General features: G+C 42.8%; 1 protein-coding gene and 1 long non-coding RNA gene across 68 annotated transcripts in view; one reads left to right on the plus strand and one right to left on the minus strand.

Moving 5' to 3' along the window:
* The window catches only part of LOC118151076 (uncharacterized), a 207,101-nt gene that overhangs the window by 131,198 nt on the left and 63,836 nt on the right, over positions 1-12,067 (plus strand). The window lies entirely within an intron of this gene.
* Positions 1-12,067, minus strand: part of LOC103790770 (uncharacterized) — a 54,186-nt gene that overhangs the window by 36,936 nt on the left and 5,183 nt on the right. For 28 of the 39 annotated variants that reach the window (XR_013529128.1, XR_013529118.1, XR_013529114.1 and 25 more), the window contains 7 exons: positions 10,896-11,013; positions 9,873-9,965; positions 8,134-8,192; positions 6,763-6,834; positions 4,496-4,595; positions 1,827-1,923; positions 21-270 (listed from right to left, as the gene is read on the minus strand). This is a non-coding gene — a long non-coding RNA (uncharacterized LOC103790770). The remainder of the gene's footprint in view (positions 1-20; positions 271-1,826; positions 1,924-4,495; positions 4,596-6,762; positions 6,835-8,133; positions 8,193-9,872; positions 9,966-10,895; positions 11,014-12,067) is intronic. The other 11 variants (XR_013529091.1, XR_013529123.1, XR_013529099.1 and 8 more) reach the window with 8 other exon arrangements.

Here is a 12,067-nt window from a genome sequence, read left to right on the forward strand (position 1 = left end):
CTGGGGGCGATGGCTCAGACCTGTAATCCCAACACTTTGAAAGACCGAGGCAGGCAGATCACGGGTTGAATGTTTGAGACCAGCCTGGCCAACATGGTGAAACCCCGTCTCTATTAAAAACACAACATTTAGCCTGGAGTGGTGGCAGGTGCCTGTAATCGCAGCTACTCAGGAGGCTGAGGCAGGAGAATTGCGTGAAGCCAGGAAGCAGAGGTTGCTGTGAGCCAAGATCATACCACTGCAATCCAGCCGGGGTGACAGAGCAAGACTCTGTCTCAGGAAAGAAAAAATTAAGAAAAGGTCATCTGAATGCTTGAGCACAACTAAATCTACAGAGTAACAAAACAAAATAACAATTGCAAATTGTCTCATCAGGTGCTTCATGGAGCATGTGTCCTCACAAGTAAAGTGGTAACTTGGCAACATACAGCACTTTTGAAGCATACTCCAAATATCTTTAATTGGATTCTTTAATACCACATTGCATTCAAGGCTATCTCCCGCTCAACATCTATAAACACAATCATATATTCCCTCATATGCTTTAAAAGTCTCAGGCCTAAAAACAAGACATGGATACCATTTTCTTCCATCTACCAAAGAAGGAAGGGAAGAGACAAAAGAGAGAGATAACCAGGTATGGTGGTTCATACCTGTAATCCCAGCAGTTTGGGAGGCCAAGGCAGGTGGATCACTTGGATCCAGGAGTTTGAAACCAGACTGGGCAACATAGTGAAACACTGTCTCTACTAAAAATACAAAAATTAGCTGAGTGTGGTGGCACGTCAAGGTAGTCCCAACTTCACAAGAGGCTGACATAAAAAGATCATGAGCGTCTGGGAGTTCGAGGCTGCAGTGAGCCATGATCACACCACTGCATTCCTGCCAGGGCGACATGGTGAGATCTTGCCTCAAAAGAAGAAATGCTGGTGAAAATGTAGAAACTGGAACCCACATACATTACTGGTGGGAACATAAAATGGTTGAACCACTTTGTTTGGGTGTTTCTTTTCTTGTCATTTTTATTTTATTTTTTTAAATAAAGACAGGGTCTTGCTATCTTGCCCAGACTGGTCTTTTTCAACTCATAGGCTCATGTGATCCTCACACCTCAGCCTCTCATGTGGCTGGGATTACAGATGTGAGTCACCACACCTGACTGGTAGAACAGCTTTGGAAAACAGTTTCTCAAAAGCCTGAATGCACACTATCATAGAATGCAACAATCTGTCTCCTAAGCATTTATCCCAGAGAAATAAAAATACATGTCCACACAAAATCCTGTACATGAATCTTCAGAGCAGTATTATTCATAATGGCCAATACATGAAAACAACCCAAATGTTCATCAACTGATGAACAGATTAATACAATGTGGTGTGACTCTACCATGGAGTATATTGTTCAGCCAAAGAAGGAAAGAAATACTGACACATGCCATGACATGAAGAAACTCTGTAAACATTGTGCTAGGGGCGAAAAAAGAAAAAAAAAAGCCAGCCACCAAAGATCCCCACGTACTGCACAATCCTATTTCTATAAAAGGTCCAGATTATGCAACTCTATAGTGACAGAAAACAGATCAGCGGTTGCCTATGGGAACACAGGCGTATAGGGGGAGTAGGAACTGATGGCAAAGTAGTGATTTCTCTATAGGGTAATGAAAACTTCTAAAGTTCATTGTGGTGACAGATGCACAGCTCCATGAACACTCTAAGGACCACTGAACCACATACTTTGATGAATCAATTGTAAGGTATGTTAACTATATTTCAATAAAGCTGTTATTTAAAATAAATAGGGGGCTGGGCACAGGTGGCTTGTACCTGCATATAATCCCAGAACTTTGGGAGGCTGAGGCAGGAGGATCACTTAAGGCCAGGAGTTAAAGACCATCCTGGGCGACACAGCATGATCCCATCTCTACAACAAAAAATAAAAACATTAGCTTTGTGTGTACATCTGTAGTCCCAGCTACTCAGGAGGCGAGGCAAGAGAATCAGTTGAACCTGAGAGGCAGAGGCTGCAGTGAGCCACTGCGCTCCAACCTGAACAACAGAGTGAGAATCTGCTTTAATAAAAAAAGTAAAAATGAATTTACTAATCCCTGCTCTGAAGCCACATCCAAACAGAACTCTAAAAAAAAAAACATTCAAGCAATTTACATGGTGCTATTTATATACAGATCTCCCATGCACCTCTGAATGTAACATTTAAATATTTTGCAACAGGATGGCTGGGAGTGGCTCAAACCTGTGCATGGCGGTGCATGGCCGTAGCCCTAGACACTACTTGGGAGACTGAGAAAGGAGGGTAACTTGAGCTCAAGAATTCTAGCCCAGCCCAGAAAACATAACACCACCCTGTTTCTTTAAAAAGAAAAGTCAGGGAGCTCACTAATAAATTACTTCGGTGCGATCAACAACTGCTATCACAACACTACCACAAACTCCAAAATGATATCTATTGCCAGACCTTTCTCCTTACTTCTGCACTCATTTACCAAACTGCCTCCTCCACTTCCACAACTCAACTTGAATGTCAACTTGAAATTGATTAATTTATTTATTTATGTGTTATCAGACTGGCTTTCCTCTAACATCTAAAGAGTTGTCTTAAATTCTTACTTCATGTTATTAGCATCAAATCTGAAGGGATCTAGTGTAGGAGCTCTCTGACATAAGAAACACGTGTTTGTGAGAAATCACACAAGTGAAATAATCATAGCTATAACAAGAAATACGCCCATAAATAAATAACAGTAAAAGGTTAGAAGCTTTCCGTCATACTAGAGAGTAATGTTAAATCAAATTATTCTGTTAATCCAACAAGAAAATATATAAACCTAATTCTGACAAACTTTCTATAAAATAAAAAAGAACCATTTGTTGGGGTTGAAAGTGAAAACTGGAAGTTTTAGAAAGAGGTCAGACCAACTGGAGAATGTGCTCATCACGCATCACCAAGGCTGTCCCAATCACACCCTCTGCCTTGTTATGCCCCCTATTCCACTTAATTCTTTCCCAGACCATAACCCCTTCTCCATAGTAAATATGGACCATAACTCCATATTTACTATGGAGATACTTCCATAGTAAATATCTCCTACTTACTACATATTTCCCCAGCAGATTAAATGCTCCGGAATGCATGGGGCAGGGCACTGTCTTCCACACTGCCCAGTTTCCAACACCTGACTCACAGCTACCAAATCACTTCAGGATTATGAGGTTGGAAGTAGTGATTATTTCCTCAATACTTGCAGTGGTTCACAGCAATGAAAATCCTAAGATTTCCTTTCCCCTTTCGGGGACCATAAAGACGGTAGCAATACTATCAGAGGCATTTGAACCAGAGCAACTCCATCTACAATAGGAGCTGGGTAAAATGAGGCTGAGACCTACTGAGTTGCATTCTCAGATAGCTAAGGCATTCTGAGTCACAGGCTGAGGAAGGAAGTCAGCACAAGATACAGTTCATAAAGACCTTGCTGATAAAATGGGTTGCAGTAAAGCGGCCAGCCAAAACCGAGATGGGGACGAGAGTGGCCTCTGGTCGTCCTCACTGCCACTACACTCCCACCAACACCATGTCAGTTTACAAATGTCATGGCAACGTCTCAAAAAAGGAAGCATAAAAATAATCCATTCCTTGCCGGGCACGGTGGCTCACACCTGTAATCCCAGCACTCTGGGAGGTCAAGGTGAATGGCTCACCTTAGGTCAGGAGTTTCACAGCAGCCTGACCAACATGGTGGAACCCCCATCGCTACTGCAAATGGAAAATAAAATTAGCTGGCTGTGGTGGTGCACACCTGTGATCCCACCTACTTGGGAGGCTCAGGCAGACGAATCACTTGAGAACCTGCTTGAGAAGTAAACAAGACAGGCATGATCTGGGCTGTCAGAGCCACTGTGCTGAAGCAGGAGGAAAAAGTCAGCCAACAGCGCTCTGTGGAAAATGAAAGGTGGATGAGCCAGTGAGCCTCGAGGCTGAGGTGAGACAGTGCTAAGTGAAGACCTCTCCAACATGGTGATGTTTCAACTGTGATGCTAATAGAAAGGAGACGCACAGAAAGCCCTCAACTAACAGCAGTCCACAAACATCAGCCCTCAGCGCAACAGTGCCAGGAGGCTGTGACCTGAGAAGAAGAAAAGCACACAAATGACCAGAGTGCCTGGAACAGAGCAAGCAATCCACAGACCGCATGTGGGAAAAGCAGAGGAATGGCAGAGGGCAGCTCACCCATGCCCCTGCAGACCCAATCAGGGGCTGTGACGTTTACTCCAAGTACAGTGGAAGGCACTACATATGACAGTCCAGAGAATGACAGGCTCCACCTCCTACTTTCAATGAGCCTGACCTGGCTGCTCTGTGGCATGGCTCTAACAGCACTGGAGGGCAGTGGAGGAAGATGGAATAGAACCTGGGCTTTGTGTTCGGCTAGAATCAGCAGGCCTTGCTAGGCTGGATACGGAAAGGGAGACAATCATACCTCAGAGTAACTCCTGGGCATCTATCTGGCTTGGGCAGCCGGTAGACCGAGAGGAGCTCATGGAGAGGGAAATGGGGACTTGGTCTGGGACACACGAAGCCTGAGGAGGGGTCAAGCAGATAGGTCAATATAGAGGTCTGGTATGAGGAGCATCTTCAGGGCCAGGAAGGAGAGTCTCAAAGACACAGACAATATAATATTTTTAAGAGGAGGGCAGCGTGGGATTATCTGTAAGTAAGACACAGTAAGAAGAGAGAAAGAGGCTGGGCAAAGTGGCTCATGCCTGTAATGTGAGCACGTGGAAAGGCCAAGGAAGGCAGATCACGAGGTCAGGAGTTCGAGAACACCCTGGCCAACATGGTGAAACCCCATCTCTACTAAAAACATAGAAAAATTAGCCAGGCATAGTGGCAGACATCTGTAATCCCAGCTACTCAGGAGGCTGAGGCAAGAGAATCGCTTGAACCAGGGAGGAAGAGGTTGCAGTGAGCCAAGACTGCACCACTGCACTCCAGCCTGGGTGACAAGGAAACATTCTATCAGAAAAGAAAGAAAGAGAAAGAAAGAAAAAAAGAAAGAAAAGGAAAGAAAGAAAAAGAAAGAAAGAAAGAAAAAGAAAGAAAGAAAGAAAGAAAGAAAGAAAGAAAGAAAGAAAGAAAGAAAGAAAGAAAGAAAGAGCAAGCTAGCTCAGGATGAATTTGCTGGCTGGCACTCTCTGGTCTAGAGAGGATGAGGGCAGGGGCCTTGAGAGACTGAAAATGAGACAGAGAGAGCCAAGAAAGAGTCCACATAATTAGAACATTTCATAAAAAATGGGGGGCAGAGAACAATAACCTAGAATTCTGTTGAGAAGCAGAATGAAAATGGGGCCGAGAGCAACTCTGGGTGGCAAAAGGTCTTGAGTGAAAAATTAAAACTAAGTATTTTGAAGTGTTGATGAATTATTTAAGGAACAAGATAGAAAAGACAGGTTGGCTGAGGTTGTACCTTCAAATGCCCAGTGGTGGCTACTGCCAAAGCTCTCTCCGTTAGTACAGAGTGGCACCCAGGCACAGGTAAAGCCCAAAGAAAAGAGGCTTCCCAATGGTGTCAATCCTCCTGCAGAAAACCTTTGACTCTATAGAAACATTGACTCAGTAAGAAGCATATGTGCTTCCATTTCCCGACTCTCTCCTCTTACATAGGATTAAAATTTCCATAATCCATGCATATTAAAAACTGTAGGATGGCCAGGCATGGTGGCTCACATCTGTAATCCCAGCAATTTGGGACGCTAAGGCAGCTGAACCACCTGAGGCCAGGAGTTTGAGACCAGCCTGACCTACAAGGCAAAGCCCTGTCTCTACTGAAAATATAAAAATAGCCAACTGTGGTGGTCATGCCTATAATCCCAGGTAGTCGGGAGGCTGAGGCAGGAGAATCACTTCAAACTGGGAGGCAGAGGTTGCAGTGAACTGAGATCCCGCCATTGCACTCCAGCCTGGGTGACCGAATGAGACTCCATCTAAATTTAAAAAAAAGTAAAGTAAGAGAGTCCAGGTGTAGTGGCTCATGCCTGTAATCCCAGCATGTTGAGGAGAGAATGAATCAACCCAGGTCAGGAGTTTCAGGCTACCCTGGCCAGAATGATGAAACCCCATCTCCACTGAAAATACAAATATTAGCCAGGCATGGTGGCAGGTGCCTACAATCCCAGCTATTTGAAAAGCTGAAGCAAGACAAACGCTTGAACCTAGGAGGTGAAGGTTGCAGTGAGCCAAAACAGTGCCACTCTGCAGTCCAGCCTCAGCAACAACACTGGAACTCCATCACCAAAAAAAAAAAAAAAAAAAAAAAAAAAAAAAAAAAAAAAAACACCAGTAAGCGAAAGCCTGAGCTGAGTCCTACTCATTGTATTTACTTTCCTAAGATAAAACATGAAAAACATTACCACCGGGTGTGGTGGCTCACATCTCTAATGCCAGCACTTTGGGAGGCCAAAATGTGGGAATCACAGAATGAGGAGTTCAAGACAAGCCTGGCCAACATGGTGAAATCCATCTCTACTAAAAAAATATAAAAATTAGCCATACATGGTGGTGTGTGCCTGTAATCTCAGCTACTCGGGAGAGTGAGGCAAGAGAATTACTTGAATCTGGGAGGCGGATGTGGCAGAGAGCCACTGTACTCCATCCTGGGTGACAGAGCAAGACTCCATGTAAAGAAAACAAAACAAAACAAAAGACATCACTCAGTAATATACTTTGAAGGAGGAAAAAGAGGCTTACCAAATTTTTTGCAGAAAAGCTGATCCACTGTCTTTCTTCATTTGGTGATTCTGGCACAGTGTTCTTCCTTTGCTGTCGAAACACAAAAATACACTTTTTCCAAATGGAATGGGTTCACTAATTTGGGTTGTTAAATATTGTTATTATTATTATTTTTTTTAAGATAGGGTTTCACCATGTTGGTCAGGCTGGTCTTGAACTCCCGACCTCAGGTGATCCACCCACCTTGGCCTTCAAAGTGCTTGATTACAGGTGTGAGCCACCATGCCCAGCCTAAATATTATTACTATAAAATAGGCAGTATTTTTTCGTTCCTGTGACTAAAATTATTTCTAAGATTCCAGAATGTACTTACTACTGAAACAGTGATAACACTGAACAGAAAGAGGAAGAACCAGACATTCATTAAAGCTGGAAAAAAGCAGAACTCGGTGTGCTCAAGAACAGCTAGCAGGCCAGGCACAGTGGCTCACGCCTGTAATCCCGGCACTTTGGGAGGCCGAAGCAGACAGATCACCTGAGGTCAGGAGTTCAGGAGCAGCCTGGCCAACATGGTGAAACCCCATCTCTATTACAAATACAAAAATTAGGCAGCCACGGTGGCAGGTGCCAGGAATCCCAGCCACTTGAAACATGAAGTAGAAAGATTTGCTTGAACCCAGAAGGTGGGAGGATACAGAAAGCTGAGATCATGCCGCTGCACTCCAGCATGGGGAACCCAGCAAAATTCCATCTCAATAAACAAACAGACAGACAGACAGACAGACAGACAGACAGCTAGCAGGCGACATTTGCTATGGGGAGACTAGGGACATATCTTGCTGGCAATCTAAAATTTAGATTTTAGTAAATCTAAACAGTTTAATTCCATTCTGTTTTGTCCCCATACCACGCCAGAGCCAAAATCAGTGAGAAAATCAATTCGATTTCTTTGAAAATGCATCTAACAATTAAGACATGATATGTATGGCTCCACACTCTGAAAGGAAACCTTCTTATGTTCTGGGTATCGTGAGGATTTGACGAATGCTTCCTCAGTTGACTGGCATAGACTCGGAACAATAAACTGTTTGTTGCACTGTGCCAAATAAATCTTACATCTGAAAAGTAGGACAAAGATTGTTGTTTTACTTCTGTCTACCCATTTATCCACTATCTACACATATTTATAATGGGTTAATACAAAGAAAATGAGTTGACTGTTTTAGAGAGTATTGGAATTTTGACAACATGAATTCTCTTATCCTGGAAAATAATTAATAGTTAGAGATGTATTATTTCAGGTGGAAGCTAACATTAAAGAAATCAATGTTAATCATTAAATAATTATTGCACATAATCCTCTCATCTGACTTAAGACTGAAGACATACCTCCTGAAACTGGTGTATCAAGCTGTAAATCTTCAGTTATTGAATTCATAAGTTCATGTCTGAAAGGTGAGAATATTTAATATTCACTAGGCAATATTTAGCAAAGGAATATCCATTAGTACCTATTTAATCACCAGGGGTGGTTTTAAAATGAAAAGACAGGCTGGGCACAGTAACTCCTGCCTATAATCCCAACACTTTGGAAAGCTGAGGCAGACAGATCACAAGGTCAAAAGTTTGAGACCAACCAGGCCTACATGGTAAAACCCCATCTCTACTAAAAACACACAGCTTAGCTGGGCATGGTGGCAGGTACATGGAATCACAGCTACTCGGGAGGCTGAGCTGGAGAACTGCTTGCACCCAAGACGGGGAGGTTGCAGTGAGCTGAGATCACATCACAGCACTACAGCCTGGGTGACAGAGCAAGACTCCCTTTCATAAAAAGAATTAAGAAAAGACAATCTGAATGCCTGAGCACAACTAAATCTTCAGTTGAGGTTTCTAAAGAGTAACAAAAAAAAAAAATTGCAAATTGCCTCAGAAGTTGCTTCATGGAGGATGTGTCCTCACAAGTAAAGTGGTAACTTGGCAACACGCAGCTCTTTGAAGTATACTACAAATATCTCAAGTGGGATACTTTAATATTGCATTGCATTCAAGACCATTTTCCTCTACATATCTACAAAAAGAATCATATCGTCCCATATATGCTTTAAAAATCTCAGGACTAAAAGCAAGACATGGGTACTATTTTCTTCAGCAAAAGTAGCACAACATTGTAAAAGAAAATGTAAGTTGCAGCCAGCCAGGTGTGGGCGGTGTTCGTGTTTCAAAAGCTAACACTGGCATGACTGACTCAAGGCTGGACCCAGATAAATTAAAAAGGGGAAGATAAAAAATACAGAAAATAGGCTGGGCACAGAGGCTCATGCCTGTAATCCCAGCACTTTGGAAGGCCAAGGAAGGCGTATCACATGGTCAGGATTTTGAGGCCAGCCTGGCCCATATGGAGACTGAGGCAGGAGAACTGCTCGAACCCAGGAGGCAGAGGTTGAAGTGAGCCGAGATCATGCCACTACACTCCAGCCAAGGCAACAAGAGTGAAAACTCTGTCTCACAAAGGAAAAAACATTCCTTTGGGAAGTCCTTCGACATAAAGATCTTCAACGTGAGACTGGCGAAAAGGTTATAGGATCATCAACAGACCATTGGCTTTGACTGCTTGAGCTATAAGGACAAAAAGAAAGAGGGAGATCATTTCAACACAATCTGTATCGCTCTTTAACTTTTTATTTTTCAGATGGAGTCTCGCTCTGTCACCAGGCTGAAGGGAAGTGGCACAATCTCAGCTCACTGCAACCTCCGTGTCCCAGGTTCAAGTGATTCTCCTGCCTAAGCCTCCTGAGTAGCTGGGACTACATGTGCCCGCCACCATGCTCAGCTAATTTTTATACTTTTAGTAGAGACGAAATTTCATCACGTTTGCCAGGATGGCCTCGATCTCCCGACCTCGTGATCCACCTGCCTTGGCCTCCCAAAGTGCTGGGATTACAGGCAGGAGCCACTGAGCCAGGCATTGCTCTTTAACTTTTATAATTTGATGTTTACTTCTGTTATTGTAATTCAGTCCAAAGAAAAATAGTGTGAGGAAAATAAAAATGACACCAAGAATGCTAATATTCTGTTCATCAAAGGTTGCAGGAAATATCCCACTACAGTCAGGCAGGGTGACTTACCTCTGTAATCCTAGCACTTGGGAGGCCAAGGCAGGTGAATCGCCTGAGGTCAGGAATTGGAGACCAGGCTGGCCAACATGGCAAACCACATCTCTTGAAAAACACAAAAATTAGCCAGATTTGGTGGTGAGTGCTTGTAATCTTAGCTACTTGGGAAGCTGAGATAGGAGAATCACCCAAACCCAGGAGGCAGAGGTTGCAGTGAGCTAAGATCACCCCATTGCACTTTAGCATGGGTGTCAAGAGCAAAACTCCAGCTCAAAAAGAAAAGAAAAGATAGGTAGATCCCACTACTTTAAGGCAATGGAGATACAGTCAGACTTTGTAGAGAAATCTGAACCACATTATAAAGTGAGAAAAGCATACCAGCTAGTATTATATAATACATATAGTATGGAATGGGAGAGGTAGTATTTTCAAAACATAAACATTAGTGTAACCTTATTGGACTTATAAAAACAATTTTTTTAAATAACAGAAACAGAAGATTCCATGAACTGCAACTTTTAAGCTGGCATTTATTTACTCAAGGTTCAACTAATAGAACAGCTTTAAAAAGTCAAGAGCTGGGCTGGGCATGGTGGCTCACACCTGTAATCCCCACATCTTGGGAAGCTGAGGGAGGCAAATCACCTGAGGTACACTGTTCCAGACTAGCCTGACTAACATGAAAAAAACCCCATCTCTAATGAAACATAAAATTAACTGTGGCATATGCCTGTAATCCCAGCTAGTCTGGAGGCTGAGACAGAAAAATACCTTGAACCCAGGGAGTTGCAGAGGTTGAAGTGAGTCGAGATTGAGCTATTGCCCTACAGCCAGGGCAACAAGAGCAAAACTCCATCTCAAAAAAAAGTCAAGAGTTAGCCAGGTGGGAGTGGCTCACACCTGTAACCCCGGCACTGTGGGAGGCCAAGGTGTGTGGATCACCTGAGGTCAGGAGTTTGAGACTAGCCTGGCCAACATGGTGAAACCCCATCTCTACTAGAAATACAAAAATTAGCTGGGCATGGTGGCACTCACCTGTAGTCCTAGCTACTAGAAAGGCTGAGACAAGAGGATAAATTCAACTTGAGAAGTGGAGGTTTCGGTCAGCCCAGATCACACCGCTGCACTCCAGCCTGAGTGAAAGAGCAAGACTCTGTTTCAAAGAAAAAAAAAGTCAGGAGCATGAGGAATATTAAAATCAAACATAAACAATAGTCTCCCATCAAAACAGCTCCGTTTATTTGCTATCAGTATGTGTTAAGGTCTATCTGCTAAACACTGATATTTGTACTAGCGTTTCACGTGCACATTAGTGCTTAGATTTAATATCCTTTGCTGTACACTAAACTTGAATATTATACTTTCATATTACAGAGAAAGTATCTTTCCCTAAGGCAATCACCATTAATATTGCTTTAAAATTATAAAACGTGAAGACTGTTTTTATAGTTTCACAACAGCTGAACATTGTTTTAAACAAATTAGTTTTAAACAAAACCTTATTTTTTAAGATTATTTTGTTTTAAGATTATTTTAAAGAGAACAATCTAATAAACGACCATCACAACAAAAGCCCCACAACATAATCAGTTGCACCTTATAAAAACAAAACACTGACATTTATAACAATTGTCATTCAATATATAAAACAGTGAATTCCTAAAACTTTAATAGCAAATGATTTTAACTCAGAGTAGTACTAAATTAACAATATCATAAAAACATAAGCTGGGTGTAGTGGCTCACACCTGAAATTCCAGCACTTTGGGAGGCCAAGCCGGGTGGATCACTTGAGGTCAGGAGTTCAAGACCAGTCTGGCCAGCAAGGTGAAACCCTATCTCTACTAAAAATACACAAGTTAGCTGAGCATGGGTGGTGCACGCCTATGATCCCCACTACTTGGGAGGCTGAGGCAGGAGAATTGCTTGAAACCGTGAGGCAGAGGTTGCAGTGAGCCAAGATCTCATGCCACTGCACTCCAGTCTGTGCAACAGAGCAAGATTCTGTCTCAAAAAATAAGTAAGTAAATACAAACATAAGGAAGATGCATTTATTATGTATCTATATACCCGGTGTTATGTGAAGCACTGTAGCATGTTATCAAATCTTCCAGATAGATCTTCAGTTCTCAGGACCACTAAAGAGCAGACTAAGCCTCAGACAGGATAAGAGACTTGGCCAAGCTGACCTCGTGATCTGCCCACCT

This window comes from Callithrix jacchus, chromosome 18, assembly GCF_049354715.1.
Source record: "Callithrix jacchus isolate 240 chromosome 18, calJac240_pri, whole genome shotgun sequence".
NCBI lineage: Eukaryota > Metazoa > Chordata > Mammalia > Primates > Cebidae > Callithrix > Callithrix jacchus.